Below are 17,069 nucleotides of genomic sequence, written 5' to 3'. Positions count from 1 at the left end.
ATAAAAATCATTTGCTAGAGGAACCGATACTTTTGGTCATCAAATGTTTTAAGCTTAGTTAGGATGAATTTCACACCAGAAGGACCTTTGCTTCACAACTGCATTGCTCTCATCTCTTTCCTCTAATAGGTAGAAAAACAAAAGCTTTATACCCACTTAAACAAATGCCAGCAATTCAAGATTTCTTTTTACAGCACATACACATGCTAATATCATGAGTGTTAACACCACAGTGTTCCAGATGCCACTCAATCTATGTATTATTTAATACATTGCAAGTGTACTCTACTGAATAATATAACTGATAAAATCACCTTATCTTTGGACTACAGTGAATTGTTTGTGTGATGGTGTTGTTCTTCATTCCATGCCTGAATGCACTCATTAAGTTCAGAGTGAACAACGAGCCTAAAAAAGCACAAAGACAGTGCACCTGAACCAGCAGGAAGTCTACACTTCAAGCACCCCAGAATCTGGCAGGTCTAACCCCTGAGAAGGAGCATGCTCCAAGCATTGCACCTACAGTTCATACTCGAGAGGTGATTTAGCTTTTTGGTTTTCAAAAAGTGAGGAGTGAGAGCTGAACATCCTTAGTTATAAACACAAACCTAAGATAGGAAGGTTCTTAAATTCACAAGCTCATTTTCAAATTAATTTTCCCTCAAGCTGTGCATACACTTGCCTTAAAATAGCACCACATTCCTGGGAACTTCTGAGGCTCTTTCATTCTCTCTTTGCTGTCTGATAGTAAAGGATGTACCCAGCTAGTCTGACACAAGGCTCTGCACAAGGGCTGTGCAGCTCCATCCCTGTTGGAAAGAATTTCTGAGCCAGATTTGGCTGATGTAAAGGTTTTATTTTCTGGGTTACCAAGTTTTAAACAAAATCCATTCACTAATTCATTCACCAAATACATATTAAGCACTGGAATATCCCAGGCTCTGGGGATAAAAAGAGACAAATAGAATAGAAGAGACCAAGTCTCTGTTCCCCTGATTCTCACATTAGTGGGAGTAGAAGGGGAAAGATAAACAATAAACAGAGCATCTAGTATAATAGGTTTCATTATAATAAAATATAATATGTATAGTATAATATGGTATGATAAAGAGCTAGGGTGAAAACATGATGTGATAAGAGAGCAGGGTAGTTGGTGGAGCTGGAAATACTATGTTACATAGAGTGCTCCAGTCAACATTAACAATGTTCCCCAGTACTGCTGGTTGCCGTCTTTTTCCAGGAATACTAGAAAGTTACACTTGCTCACATTTCAAAAATTGATGGTATGACTCACTTTGGCCCATGAAATATGAATAGAAATGACATGTCACTATCAGGCTGAAGAACTTGGGAGCTGGTATGCAGTTGTCTGAGGTGTTTGCCCCTGCTGTGTCTGTGCTTTAAGTCTTATGTTGAAATAGTGGCATTATAACTTCTAGTTTCGAGTCTCATATCTAAGAACTTTGGAAGCCACCAGTCCTTTCCGAACAAGAAAAAAAGTGGCAAAAAATGAAAAATCAACACCTTTTCTTAGATCTAACAGAGAATTCAGGTCACAGGACAAAAAAATTGCCTCCTAAATTGGAGAGACAAACAGGAGGATAGAGAGAATCACAACGTATGGGAATAAAAACCTGCAAGTGGAAACATCCGCAGAAGCCAATATTAGGATCATTTTCTCAGACATGTCTTACTCGTTGCAACCCCATGGACCATAGCCTCCCAGTCTTCTCCATCCATGGAATTATCCAGGCGAGAGAATACTGGAGTAGGTTGAGAAAACCTAAATAGTAATTGATGGAATTCCTTAATATGGACAAATGAAAAAGTCCAGGTTTAGTCTTAGGAGGATGACCCCTACATCTTAGTGAGGTATACCTCTAGGAGCCCTACCAGCTTCTCACAGTGAAAATCACAGAAAAATTCCCTGATGCTTCCAGCAGGGGAGGAGGGAAAAGTAACTATTTCTAAACAAACCCAGAGTACTCTGTTTTTATTAGCAAGGCATGCCCTCAAGAGAAGCTATTTTCCTAATAGTTTAATTATTAGTAAAAACTATTTTAACTCATAATCAACTTGAGTTTATCAGAATCTAACTGATCTGCAATAAAGGAAATACCCAATTCCAGCTCAGTCTAGCCTTTCTGCCTAAACTAACGGTGATGGGGATTGAAAAGCACTAGTGAAGATCACAGCCCAAAGGCTCAGGCACAGACTCATTAAAGCCTGGAAGTCAACGTATAGAGCTATAGTATGCTTTTTCTCCCCCTGCACCTTACCGCAATATCAATAGGGTTCCTGTGTAATAGGCAGATACTATGGAAAGAACTACAGGCCTCAGAACCTATTTAAGAAAAGTCCCCAGGGAAACCCAAAGACAACAGGAGAGACAAAAACAAGGGCAACAGAGGAAATTTTAGCTTCTGACACCAACAGCTAGAGCAAACAATAAAGACAGTCTAGCAAACAGCTAGAGCAAACAACAGACAGTCCAGCTTTTAAACAGATAAACACAAAACTCACAGTAAAAGCCTGTTTACCTCAGTACATTTTACCTAGTACATCATGTCTGGTTTACAAGAGAAAAATCATAAGGCATACTAAAAGACAAAAAATATATATAGTTTGAAGAGACAAAGCATCAGAAGAGAAACAGACATGGCAGAGATGTTGGAATATTAGACCAAAGTTTAAAGCAGCTATTCAGTTCAGTCACTCAGTTGTGTCTGACTCTTTGTGACCCCATGAATCGCAGCATGCCAGGCCTCCCTGTCCATCACCAACTCCCGAAGTTCACTCAGATTCATGTCCATCGAGTCAGTGATGCCATCCAGCCATCTCTTCCTCTGTCGTCCCCTTCTCCTCCTGCCCCCAATCCCTCCCAGCATCAGAGTCTTTTCCAATGAGTCAACTCTTCGCATGAGGTGGCTAAAGTACTGGAGTTTCAGTTTTAGCATCATTCCCTCCAAAGAAATCCCAGGGCTGATCTCCTTCAGAATGGACTGGTTGGATCTCCTTGCAGTCCAAGGGACTCTCAAGAGTCTTCTCCAACACCACAGTTCAAAAGCATCAATTGTTCAGTGCTCAGCCTTCTTCACAGTCCAACTCTCACATTCATACATGACCACAGGAAAAACCATAGCCTTGACTAGACAGACCTTAGTCAGCAAAGTAATGTCCCTGCTTTTGAATATCAGTAGAGAAATAACTCCAGAAAGAATGAAGGGATGGAACCAAAGCAAAAACAATACCCAGCTGTGGATGTGACTGGTGATAGAACCAAGGTCCAATGTTGTAAAGAGCAATATTGCATAGGAACCTGGAATGTCAGGTCCATGAATCAAGGCAAATTGGAAGTGGTCAAACAAGAGATGGCAAGAGTGAACGTCAACATTCTAGGAATCAACGAACTAAAATGGACTGGAATGGGTGAATTTAACTCAGATGACTGTGGGCAGGAATCCCTCAGAAGAAATGGAGTAGCCATCGTGGTCAACAAGAGTCCAAAATGCTGTACTTGGATGCAGTCTCAAAAATGACAGAATGATCTCTGTTCGTCTCCAAGGCAAACCATTCAATATCATGGTAATCCAAGTCTATGCCCCAACCAGTAACACTGAAGAAGCTGAAGTTGAATGGTTCTATGAGGACCTACAAGACCTTTTAGAACTAACACCCAAAAAAGATGTCCTTTACATTACTGGGGACTGAAATGCAAAAGTAGGAAGTCAAGAAACACCTGGAGTAACAGGCAAATTTGGCCTTGGAGTACAGAATGAAGCAGGGCAAAGGCTAATAGAGTTTTGCCAAGAGAACACACTGGTCATAGCAAACACCCTCTTCCAACAACACAAGAGAAGACTCTACACATGGACAACACCAGATGGTCAACACCGAAATCAGATTGATTATATTCTTTGCAGCCAAAGATGGAGAAGCTCTATACAGTCAACAAAAACAAGACCAGGAGCTGACTGTGGCTCAAAGTAGATATTATTAATATGTTAAAGTAATTGTGATGTTGGAGAAGACTCTCTTGAGAGTCCTTTGGACAGCAAGCAGATCAAATCAGTCAATCCTAAAGGCAATCAACCCTGAATATTCACTGGGAGGACTGACGATGAAGCTGAAGCTCCAATACTTTGGCCACCTGATGTGAAGAGTCAACTCTGGAAAAAAACCCTAATGCTGGGAATGATTGAAGTCAAAAGAAGAGGACAGTAGAGGATGAGATGGTTAGACAGCATCGCTGACTCAATGGTTATAAATTTGAGCAAACTTCAGGAGATAATGAAGGACAGGAAAGCCTGGCATGCTGCCATTCATGGGGTTGAAAAGATCAGACACAACTTAGTGACTGAACAACAATAAGGGATGTATAATGCAAAAACTGTACAACATGCAAGAACAGATGCATAATGTAAGCAGAGAGATGGAAGGAAATAAACGCTAGAAATCCCATTCTATTTACAGATCCTGCTCATACTCAAAGGCTTATTCTTCCAAATAATCATACAGAGTGTACACATGAGGAGGTAAGAATTTTGGGGGCTAGCTCTGAATTCTGCCTACCACAGGGAGCAATTTGATGATGATTTGAAGCAGAGAAGTGAGAAGGACACTATCTGACTTATGTTTTACTCTTTTCTTTCAAACTTTAAACTTTTTGTTTTGTATTGGGGTATAGCTGATTAACAATGTTGTGATAATTTCAGGTTAGCAAACGAGATGATAACATGCATGCCTGCGTGTTAAGTCACTTCAGTTGTGACCGACTCTTCCCGACCCTATGGACTGTAGCCCACCAGGCTTCTATGTCCGTGAAATTCTCTAGGCAAGAATACTGAAGCCCTCTCGGGTGGCACAGCCGGAAGGAGCGGAGCTGAGGCAGCGGTGGCTTAGAAGGCAGCAGTGGTGGCGGCGACGACAGTGGCTCTGGAGGCTGGGGTCCCGGTCCTGGCTTTGGCTCCAGCCCCACCATGCTGACGCTCGCTGAGCTGCTGGTGCTCCTGGCTGCCCTGCTGGCCACGGCCTTGGGCTACTTCGTCAGCACTGACACGCATGCCAAGGAATGCTTCCTCAAGCACTAAGATGGGCCTCATCTTTGAGACGGCTGACGGCGGCTTCCTGGACATCGACGTGGAGATTACAGGGCCTGATAATAAAGTAATTTATAAAGGAGACAGGGAGTCCAGTGGGAAATACACATTTGCTGCTTACATGGACAGAACATACAAGTTTTGTTTTAGCAATAGGATGTCCACCATGACTCCCAAAGATAGTGAATTTCACCACTGATATCGGGGAAGACCCCAAAGGACAAGACATGGAAACAGTAGCTCACAAGAACAAGCTAGAAGAAATGATTAATGAGTTGGCAGTGGAGATGACAGCTGTGAAGCATGAACAGGAATGCATGGAAGTTGGAGAGAGAATACACAGAGCAATCAATGACAACACAAACAGCAGAGTGGTCCTTGGTCCTTCTTTGAAGTTCTTGTTCTAGTTACCACGACATTGGAAGAAATCTACTGCCTGAAAAGTCTTTGAAGTCTGGAGGGTTGTTTAAAAGCCTTTTCCCCATAATCCCAAATTCATAATTCACTCTTTACCAAACATCTTGGTCATAATAATGTCATTCGTTTCTATGTTTTTATTTTCTGAACTGTATCTTCACAGCCTTTGTTTCTTTGTGATTAATAGATATGGGGGGAAAACACTTTTTTAGGAAAGCTATAGTGAAAATTTGACACTTGTTTGGCACAAATTCATATTTGAATTCTGCCTCTATTATGTGGGCCCTTCCAAAACTCAAACACTGTAAGCTGAATATAATAATAGGTGCAGAGTCCTTAGTTTTCTTTCCTTTTGTTTTCATAATAAAATGCAGTTTGTTCAGGATAGTACTTTACTGATAGTACTTTACTAAAATGACTGCATTCTTGGGATCCCTTATCCTGCAGTTCAAGTCATTAGAAAGATTCATTTTGTTGAGAAACAACAATCCGAATCTTGACATTTTCTATCCAGCTTGATGGCAGAGCTCTGTGACTAGAGTATGTGACCAGACTGGTACTTTTATAGTTTGTCTCTCTTGTTCTTGCTTTAAAGGTAAGACTTAAACCAACAACCTTTACCCCCCACCCCCAAAGTTTCATTTTGAACCTTAGAACTCAATCATCTCCATTTAAAATTGTTGCCACAAGCAACTAATAACCATTTTTTTGTTTTCTGCCTAACCTTGTAAGAAGTCTGTTAAAGCCAGTTCTGCACATGTTTCAGCAAATGGTAGCTCTTTTCTTTCTATGCTGGCACATCCACTTTCTCTACTCTTGGCATGTAGAAGATATGCACTCACGTAATTGGAAAAACCTGGATTTCCAATGCCAAAGGGTTAAAGCCTCTTGGATTTCTTTGCAGTGATATACAGCCACTATTTATTTTTGATCAGTGGCATTTTGGTCACTGTTTAATTAGGGTACTGAATATCACTGTCAGTACTAGGGTTTTTGTTTTTCTTGGGTCTTTCTTTTTTGGCACATGTGAATTTTGTTTTGTATAAAATGAAATTACTTTCTTTTGGTCTCTGATGATGGGTTTAAAATTCAAGGAGCATCTGGTTTTGGTGTGGGGATGATCCAGGATTATGTTGTGACTGATGCATATCGGTTATTTGTAGTTTTCTTTTTTGTTTAATCTTTACAAGGGGAAAACTACAAGTAACAAGTTTTGTATAATTAATTTAAACTTGTTACAGGTTTTCATGTTCAGGATAAACAATTTTTCAACCTTGGGTCAAAATACTTGCAAGTTTAAAGGTGACTGGGTTTTATCCTAGGACAACTGTTGCCTGTCAATTGTGTGCGTGTGTGTGTCCAAACACTTTAACACTGTGCTAAAAGATGTAAATTTAAAATTGGTTGTGTATCTGATCTGCCCCAGGTTCAATAAATAAACAGTTCTTTTTAAAAACAACAACAGAAAAAAGAATGTTGTAATGGGTTGCTATGCCTTCTTTCAGCGGTTCTTTTTGACCTAGGGATCAAACCCACGTATCTTACATCTCCTGCATTGGCAGGAGTGATCTTTATCACTCGTGCCACCTGGGAAGCCCACTAAATAATCAATTCAACAATATATGCTCTAACTTTAACATAATGTCAAATAAAGACTGTATTTGTATAATTTTTTAATGCTAAAATTTCACCATTTCAACTGTCTAGCCCAGTAACCCCATTGGGCTATGACTATTTCCATCTAAAAGATAAAGGCCGAGGGGCCAAAACTCAAAGATAGTACATCCCCACATGCCCAGCTTATTTTCACAAGCACGTATCCAAGTCTCCTTTCTCCTTTACAGTGGGAACCACAGACTTAAAACTTTTTATAGGGGATATAGAGGGAGGATGTTGTCATAGGCTGGTTTCAAAGAAAACAAAACAAAAGTGTGATATTACCAAATGAAAACCCCAATTGCCTCCTTTTCCCATGAAAATATGGAGATAGGAAGATCTGGGAGTGTGGTGCCAAACAGCTTATACCTATCAACAGAGTACAGAACCTGATGTATCCTAAAGTAGTTTGCTCATTTCATCCATGGTTGTCCAAATATTTGACCATTTTTTCCTTTCAGTTCAGTTCAGTTCAGTCGCTCAGTCGTGTCCGACTCTTTTTTCTTTACATCTATTAAAATTCCATATATTATGGGAAATTCTTCAAATTATTTATTTATAGTATGCTTTTGCTGGGTGATTTTTATGTGCCATGCTCTTAGGTACTTGTTTAGGTAATGTAGACTATAGCTAGAGCTAAAAACAGCTGGAAACATTTCTGGAATTGAGGAATTCCTTTAATTCTGAACAGCTACAAGAGAAATTATCTGTCTAGGAAGGAGAAAATGGAGCCTAATGAAGCTAAAAAACAAACACCAATATGTCTACCCAGAATGAAAGGAAGATTTCCATTGGGAAAATGCTCTCATAACTGGAAATTAGCCTTCTCTTTTTGACAGCTAACTACTGTACTTCAAAACATTTTCTTTAAGATGACTGGAATAATTATGGTTACTGCATCCTTCTGTAGGGAAATGGCTCATGGAGAGATAAAGACCGAGAGTAAGCAGGCCAAAATAGTCCTATCTAATTAAAACCTGTCATCTAATTAAACACATTCTCAGCGATAGGAGGGTCTCAAGCTAGTTTTCTGATAGGAAAATGGTGTTCCAAATCATGAGTCACACAATCAAATGTTCTGAGCACCACCAATTAGCCTATATTTAGGCACAATTTCTCTTTTTAGAGAAACAAGGACACCAATTTTTCTATATGCAAATTAAATAGAACACTATTCCTCTTACATAGAATGTCCCCTGAAAAATATGTTATTCCCTTTTCTTGTTGAATACATCCTGGTGATCTTTGCAATACGTGAATATCAAATTATAAATCTAGGCAATAATGATCTATTTTCCCATGCTTTCTCCTTTTTGCCATTGTAAGAATGACTTCATTCTAGGACAATACCATGCAGCTCAAATTTTTAAACTTCCAAGTCCTGAAAACCACTGTGCTTCAATTTTGGCTTGTCCCACTGCAGCAGTGAAATCAAGTTTAAAATGTATGTACGTATAAGCGGCTTTGACATCAAGATAGCATTTGACTGTTACACTCATAGCACTGTGTTTTTCTAAGCATTGCGTATATATCCACATATAAGGCACCAAGATTCAAACTCTGTTGAAAACAAACATTCTGAAATCATTTTCCGCCACTGGCATTACTCCTGTTATAATCTCCACTCCCCCAGGGTTAATATGGGCTCCTCCAAAGTGCAAGACCCCCTGCTGTTCCTCTCAAGACCCCCTGCTGTTCCTCTCATCGCCCCTCTCTTAATTACATGGTATCCTAGGCCCACTCAGTTTGTCCAAGTGTTTGCTATATTTTCTTTGCTGCAAGTGGCCCTAGCTACAAAGCTCTACCAAAAAGTACATAGGGGAACTAAATTCCAAATTCCAAAGCAATTATTCCTTCTTTGTGACTAAACAAAAGGCTATGATGTTAGTTACACAGAATTTTCCACTTGAGAAAGTGAAATTGAGCTTTTAACCTCCACTCGCCTGAGGGCCTAGCTTTGTAACCAGTCTGCTCCCATTGATGCTATGTTGCCTAGAGACAAGTCAATCATATATGTTTGCATGTGTGCAAGAGGGAGATGGTCCTTAATGCTGTGGAATGCCAGCACTCCTGACTTTCCAGGAAAATGGTTGTATTCTCGGGTTCCATCAGAATCACATTCATGTAAAAATCTCAAACGTCTCCCCTTGTCAGAAAATGAGCTTATTACACCTCTCTCAGTGTTTCTCTCCTTTAGCAAGTAGAAAAGTCTCAAAAGAAACCTTTTGTCTATATCCAAATCCCAATTTGCCTCATTTATATTTTTATCCATCAATACAAGGTGATGAAACTGAACTCCAGAACGTATATAAGGCCACATTGTAGTTTGTGTCTATACTGTCTTTTCTTTATCCTACAAGTCAATGTCCTTCCTCTTAGAAAGGAAAATCAAGCAAAGCTTAGTATAACACCTTTAATAAAAGATAAACTTACCCTACAGGGTGATTATGCAATGCCTTCTCCTATATAAACAAAAACAACAATAAATATGTATCTATATATCTAGATAGGTAGATAAATACAGATATCAATATATATCTGATTTACCCAGAGTTTACCTTAGATATTTATCTATTATTTGGCTACATAGGCAAGAACTCTTGTTATTAAAATATCTAAATTGTCTACTTTTATTGATAAGAATCTTAAGTGACTGGCCTAAAACCCCATAACAGAGTAAGAATAAAGCAGGATTGGAAAGTAATTTTTACTATAGTTTATGTAATATTTGTCTTGCTGATCAATCTCACTTGTCAGGAGTTAATCAAGTACCTACCATAAGAGCAAATAAATAACTAAATATGGAAAAGATCACCTTAATTTAGAAAAAAATGGTCATAGAAATTTAGCTATTATTTTGGTGATGAACACACACATAGATATGATAGACGGATAAGTAGATAGATAGAGACAAACAGATAAAAATATAAATCTATGATTGCTAAAACATGCTATAATTAATTCCCTGGCTCTTTAGGAGATAAGATCTATTAGATAGAGAGATGGCCTACTAGAAGCCGAGGAACTTAGAAGAAACTCTTTTTCAGTCCCAAGATGATTCTCTAAATTCCACAATAGACTGCATGGTTTGCTTTGCAACAGTTCACTAAGCAGCACAAGTAACAAAGACAGAACCAGCGGTCAAATCACAAGTGACAATAAGATGCTGTATCATTTCAAAGCAAATTTGCGGTGTTTTTAACACTTTTCCAGTCACAGTTCTTGGTTTAATCTCTTGAATTCAGACACATCATGTTGACAATTCCACAAACCTTGTTCAGGTAGTAGATAATCTTATTGACCAGCAGATATTTTGTTTTCTGCATTTGATCTTCCAGTTTAATGAAGTGTGACATTATCTGAGTGATGTCAAGTCTGTGAAATATAAGGTGATATTTTTCTATTTAATGGCAAATGAAGTGGCATTATGTGATTGTTTACCTGCAACTTTTCCCCCTCCAAACAAGATTACTGGCTTGCTTACTCAAGGGTGGTAATGCTGTTTTAAAGACATCCTGATCGAGATTATATACGAGGAGAACTGACCTTCAGTAAAGCATCAGAGCAGGCTCTGCACAGAAGAGACACAAACAAGCATTCCACTGGAAAAGTTTGGGAAAATGACACCACTTTCTCCCATTTTTTAGTATCCACAGATTTTTCCCTGTAACTATCTGTACTCTCCTTCTCCTTTGACCAATCCATCGCACATGGAGGCTTGGAATGGACTTGTTGCATCTGATCTTGCCCCTGTCCTTTAGTATTTCCATTGACAAGCCTGATGGTCCCAGAAGGAACATCAAAGTCTTATGAAACAGAGCTAGTTTGCCAGTACATTAATGAGCCGCTGACATGCATTCAACTAAGTGGGCCTAGCTCAACCCCCCAAACATGAGTAAGCACAGGTAAGATCACCTGAGATGCCTGGCCTGTCCCTCTTGATTCCAAAAAACATGAAGAACAGATGATTATTGTTGTATGTCACTCTGTGGTTATTTATTACATAGCACTGATTGTGGCAAGAGTTGAATGACCCACCTGTGTATCTCTCAGTCCCTCCATATCCTTTAACAATTCATATCCTGGGCCCCACTCTGAGAGATCTTGTAATCAAACAAGAAAAAGGAATGTTCTTCAGCAGTGGCCATGTTCGCAGCATAGTGGGAAGATACACAGGAAAAACAATGCATGGTCCATGTCCTCAAGGAGTCTACAGTGTCAATGAGAAATAAAATTCACACACTCACAACAGGAGATCACTATCATCAGTGTGATTTGACTAGGCACTTATATCAGATTCGTTGTACACCTCTGTCAGAATGTACAGGTTTTGGTGCACAGTTTATTGTGATCCACACAGTCAAAGGCTTTGGCATAGTCAATAAAGCAGAAATAGATGTTTTTCTGGAACTCTCTTGCTTTTTCAATGATCCAGCAGATGTGGCAATTTGATCTCTGGTTCCTCTGCCTTTTCTAAAACCAGCTTGAACATCTGGAAGTTCACAGTTCACGTATTGCTGAAGCCTGGCTGGGAGAATTTTGAGCAGTACTTTACTAGCGTGTGAGATGAGTGCAATTGTGCGGTAGTTTGAGCGTTCTTTGGCATTGCCTTTCTTTGAGACTGGAATGAAAACTGACCTTTTCCAGTCCTGTGGCCACTGCTGAGTTTTCCAAATTTGCTGGCATATTGAGTGCAGCACTTTCACAGCATCATCTTTCAGGATTTGAAACAGCTCAACTGAAATTCCATCACCTCCACTAGCTTTGTTCGTAGTGATACTTCCTAAGGCCCATTTGACTTCACATTCCAGGATGTCTGTCTCTAGGCGAGTGATCACATCATCGTGATTATCTGGGTCATGAAGATCTTTTTTGTATAGTTCTTCTGTGTATTCTCGCCACCTCTTCTTAATATCTTCTGCTTCTGTTAGGTCCAGACCATTTCTGTCCTTTAGTGAGACCATCTTTGCATGAAATGTTCCCTTGGTATCTCTAATTTTCTCAAAGAGATCTCTAGTCTTTCCTATTCTATTGTTTTCCTCTATTACTTTGCATTGATTACTGAAGAATGCTTTCTTATCTCTCCTTGCTATTCTTTGGAACTCTGCATTCAGATGCTTATATCTTTCCTTTTCTCCTTTGCTTTTTGCTTCTCTTCTTTTCACAGCTATTTGCAAGGCCTCCTCAGACAGCCATTTTGCTTTTTTGCATTATTTTCTTGGGGATGGTCTTGATCCTTGTCTCCTGTTCAATGTCACGAACCTCCATCCATAGTTCATCAGCATTCTGTCTATCAGATCTAGTCCCCTAAATCTATTTCTCACTTCCACTGTGTAATCATAAGGGATTTGATTTAGGTCATACCTGAATGGTCTAGTGGTTTTCCCCACTTTCTTCAATTTAAGTCTGAATTTGGCAATAAGGGGTTCATGATCTGAGCCACAGTCAGCTCCCAGTCTTGTTTTTGCTGACTGTATGAAGCTTCTCCATCTTTGGCTGCAAAGAATATAATCAACCTGGTTTTGGTGTTGGCCATGTGGTGATGTCCATGTGTAGAGTCTTCTCTTGTGTTGTTGGAAGAGGGTGTTTGCTATGACCAGTGTGTTCTCTTGGCAAAACTCTATTAGCCTTTGCCTGCTTCATTCTGTACTCCAAGGCCAAATTTGCCTGTTACTCAAGGTATTTCTTGAATTCCTACTTTTGCATTCCAGTCCCATATAATGAAAAGGACATCTTTTTAGGGTATTAGTTCTAAAAGATCGTGTAGGTCTTCATAGAACCGTTCAACTTCAGCTTCTTCAGTGTTACTGCTTGGGGCATAGACTTGGATAACCGTGATATTGAATGGTTTGCCTTGGAAATGAACAGAGATCATTCTGTCATTTTTGAGATTGCATCCAAGTACTGCATTTCAGACTCTTTTGTTGACTATGATGGCTACTCCATTTCTTCTAAGGGATTCCCGCCCACAGTAGTAGATATAATGGTCATCTGAGTTAAATTCACCCATTCCAGTCGATCTTAGTTCGCTGCTTCCTAGAATGTCGTCGTTCACTCTTACCATCTCCTGTTTGACCACTTCCAATTTGCCTTGATTCATGGACCTAACATGCCAGGTTCCTATGCAATATTGCTCTTTACAGCATTGGACCTTGGTTCTATCACCAGTCACATCCACAACTGAGTGTTGTTTTTGCTTTGGCTCCATCCCTTCATTCTTTCTGGAGTTATTTCTCCACTGATCTCCAGTAGCATATTGGGTACCTACCAACCTGGGGAGTTCATCTTTCAATGTCCTATCTTTTTGCCTTTCTATACTGTTCATGGGGTTCTCAAGGCAAGAATACTGAAATGGTTTGCCATTTCCTTTTCCAGTGGAACACATTCTGTCAGACCTCTCCACCATGACCTGTCCAATTGGGTGGCCCCACAAGGTATGGCTTAGTTAGACAAGCTGTGGTCCATGTGATCTGATTGGCTAGTTGTCTGTGATTATGGTTTCAGTCTGTCTGCCCTCTGATGCCCTCTCTCAACACCTACCACCTTATTTGGGTTTCTCTTACCTTGGACATGGGGTATCTCTTCACAGCTGCTCCAGCAAAATGGCAGTTGCTGTTCCTTACCTTGGATGTGGGGTAGCTCCTGCGCTATCTAGTCAAGACTATGGTTTTTCCAGTGGTCATGTATGGATGTGAGACTTGGACTATAAAGAAAGCTGAGTGCAGAAGAATTGATGCTTTTGAACTGTGGTGTTGGAGAAGACTCTTGAGAGTCCCTTGGACTTCAAGGAGATCCAACCAGTCCATCCTAAAGCAGATCAGTCCTGGGTGTTCATTGGAAGGACTGATGTTGAAACTGAAACGCTGATACTTTGGCCCCCTGATGCGAAGAGCTGACTCATTTGAAAAGACCCTGATGTTGAGAAAGATTGAGGGCAGGAGTAGAAGGGGACGACAGAGGATGAGGTGGTTGGATGGCATCACCGACTCAATGGACATGAGTTTGGGTAAACTCCAGGAGTTGGTAATGGACGGGGAGGCCTGGCGTGCTGCGGTTCATGGGGTCTCAAAGAGTCAGAGATGACTGAGCAACTGAACTGAACTGAACTGACTAGATGAACCTGGGTTGGCAAAGTAATGTCTCTGCTTTTTAATATGCTGTCTAGGTTGGTCATAACTTTTCTTCCAAGGAGTAAGCGTCTTTTAATTTCATGGCTGCGGTCACGATCTGCAGTGATTTTGGAGCCCAAAAAAGTCTGCCACTATTTCCACTGTTTCCTCATCTATTTGCCATAAAGTAAAGGAGATCACGATGGTGTGATCACTCACCTAGAGCCAGACATCCTGGAATGTGAAGTCAAGTGGACCTTAGAAAGCATCACTATGAACAAAGCTAGTGTAGGTGATGGAATTCCAGCGGAGCTATTTCAAATCCTCAAAGATGATGCTGTGAAAGTGCTGCACTCAATATGCCAGCAAATTTGGAAAACTCAGCAGTGGCCACAGGACTGGAAAAGGTCAGTTTTCATTCCAGTCTCAAAGAAAGGCAATGCCAAAGAATGCTCAAACTACCGCACAATTACACTCATCTCACACGCTAGTAAAGTAATGCTCAAAATTCTCCCAGCCAGGCTTCAGCAATACGTGAACTGTGAACTTCCAGATGTTCAAGCTGGTTTTAGAAAAGGCAGAGGAACCAGAGATCAAATTGCCAACATCCACTGGATCATTGAAAAAGCAAGAGAGTTCCAGAAAAACATCTATTTCTGCTTTATTGACTATGCCAAAGCCTTTGACTGTGTGGATCACAATAAAATGTGGAAAACTCTTCAAGAGATGGGAATACCAGACCACTTGACCTGCCTCTTGAGAAACCTATATGCAGGTCAGGAAGCAATAGTTAGAACTGGACATGGAACAACAGACTGGTTCCAAATCGTAAAAGGAGTATGTCAAGGCTGTATATTGTCACCCTGCTTATTTAACTTACATGCAAAGTACATCATGAGAAACACTGGGCTGGAAGAAACACAAGCTGGAATCAAGATTGCTGGGAGAACTATCAATAACCTCAGATATGCAGATGACACCACCCTTATGGCAGAAAGTGAAGAGGAACTAAAAAGCCTCTTGATGAAAGTGAAAGAGGAGAGTGAAAAATTTGGCTTAAAGCTCAACATTCAGAAAATGAAGATCATGGTATCCGGTCCCATCACTTCATGGGAAATAGATGGGGAAACAGTGGAAACAGTGTCAGACTTTATTTTGGGGGGCTCCAAAATCACTGTTGATGGTGATTGCAGCCATGAAATTAAAAGACGCTTACTCCTTGGAAGGAAAGTTATGACCAACCTAGATAGTATATTGAAAAGCAGAGATATTACTTTGCCAACAAAGATCCGTCTAGTTAAGGCTATGGTTTTTCCTGTGGTCATGTATGGATGTGAGAGTTTGACTGTGAAGAAAGCTGAGCACCAAAGACTTGAGGCTTTTGAACTGTGGTCTTGGAGAAGACTCTTGAGAGTCCCTTGGACTGTTCCTGCTGCTAAGTTGCTTCAGTCGTGTCCGACTGTGTGCGACCCCATAGATGGCAGCCCACCAGGCTCCCCCGTCCCTGGGATTCTCCAGCCAAGAACACTGGAGTGGGTTGCCATTTCCTTCTCCAAAGCATGAAAGTGAAAAGTGAAAGTGAAGTTGCTCAGCCGTGTCTGACTCTTAGCGATCCCATGGACTGCAGCCTACCAGGCTCCTCCATCCATGGGATTTTCCAGGCAGGAGTACTGGAGTGGGGTGCCATTGCCTTCTCCACCCTTGGACTGCAAGGAGATCCAACCAGTCCATCCTAAAGGAGATCAGTCCTGGGTCTTCATTGGAAGGACTGATGCTAAAGCTGAAACTCCAATACTCTGGCCACCTCATGGGAAGAGTTGACTCATTGGAAAAGACCCTGATGCTGGGAGGGATTGGGGGCAGGAGGAGAAGGGGACGACAGAGGATGAGATGGCTGGATGGCATTACCGACTCGATGGACATACATTTGAGTGAACTCCGGGAGTTGGTGATGGACAGGGAGGCCTGGTGCACTGCCATTCATGGGGTCGCAAAGAGTTGGACACAACTGAGCGACTGAACTGAACTGAACTGAATGGGATAGATGCCATGATCTTTGTTTTCTGAATGTTGAGCTTTAAGCCAACTTTTCCACTCTCTTCTTTCACTTTCATCAAGAGGCTCTTTAGTCCTACTTTGCTTTCTGCCATAAGGGTGGTGTCATCTGCATACCTGAGGTTATTCATATTTCTCCCAGCAATCTTGATTCCAGTTTGTCTTTCATTCAGCCCAGCGTTTCTCATGATGTACTCTGCATAGAAGTTAAATAAGCAGGGTGACAATATACAGCCTTGACATACTCCTTTTCCTATTTGGAACCAGTCTGCTGTTCCATGTCCAGTTCTAACTGTTGCTTCCTGTGTTGCATACAGGTTTCTCAAGAGGCAGGTCAGGTGGTCTGGTACTGCCATCTCTTTCAGAAAGAGGGGTGCAAATCCAAGCAGAGAGCATGTTATGCACTCTAGAATGGAAATAGAAATTAATATACCATAGAAAGAACAGGGGCTGATTGAGTGGCCAAGGACTTCTCTAGTGTTCACCATGTGGCAAGTGCTAGTTTGAATTCTTTATAAATATGAACAGTTATAGCAACATTATGAGACAGATACTATCATCATTCTCTTTGCATAGTACAATCTGACCTCAGTGGAAGAATTTCAATACTCTCTAGTAAAGGATCTTGCATGGAATTAGTATTCAATAGAAAAAGTCTAAATGTCAAGAAAAACTTTTCTTGGCAAAGAAATCTATAGTTACCAAAGTTGCTGTCCACTACCTTTAAATTAGA

General features: G+C 40.6%; 1 long non-coding RNA gene and 1 pseudogene across 1 annotated transcript; both read left to right on the top strand.

The window, feature by feature from the left end:
* Nucleotides 1-4,977: 4,977 nt before the first annotated feature.
* LOC120854143 lies at nt 4,978-5,550 on the top strand (annotated as a pseudogene).
* A 614-nt stretch (nt 5,551-6,164) lies between these two features.
* On the top strand, nt 6,165-14,005 carry LOC120854781. The gene is made up of 3 exons (XR_005719058.1): nt 6,165-6,264; nt 11,469-11,472; nt 13,994-14,005. It is a non-coding gene; the product is annotated as an uncharacterized LOC120854781 (long non-coding RNA).
* The last annotated feature ends 3,064 nt before the right edge of the window (nt 14,006-17,069 follow it).

Source organism: Oryx dammah, unplaced genomic scaffold (assembly GCF_014754425.2).
Source record: "Oryx dammah isolate SB20612 unplaced genomic scaffold, SCBI_Odam_1.1 HiC_scaffold_27, whole genome shotgun sequence".
Classification (NCBI taxonomy): domain Eukaryota; kingdom Metazoa; phylum Chordata; class Mammalia; order Artiodactyla; family Bovidae; genus Oryx; species Oryx dammah.
This window is presented reverse-complemented; position numbering and strand designations above follow the sequence as displayed.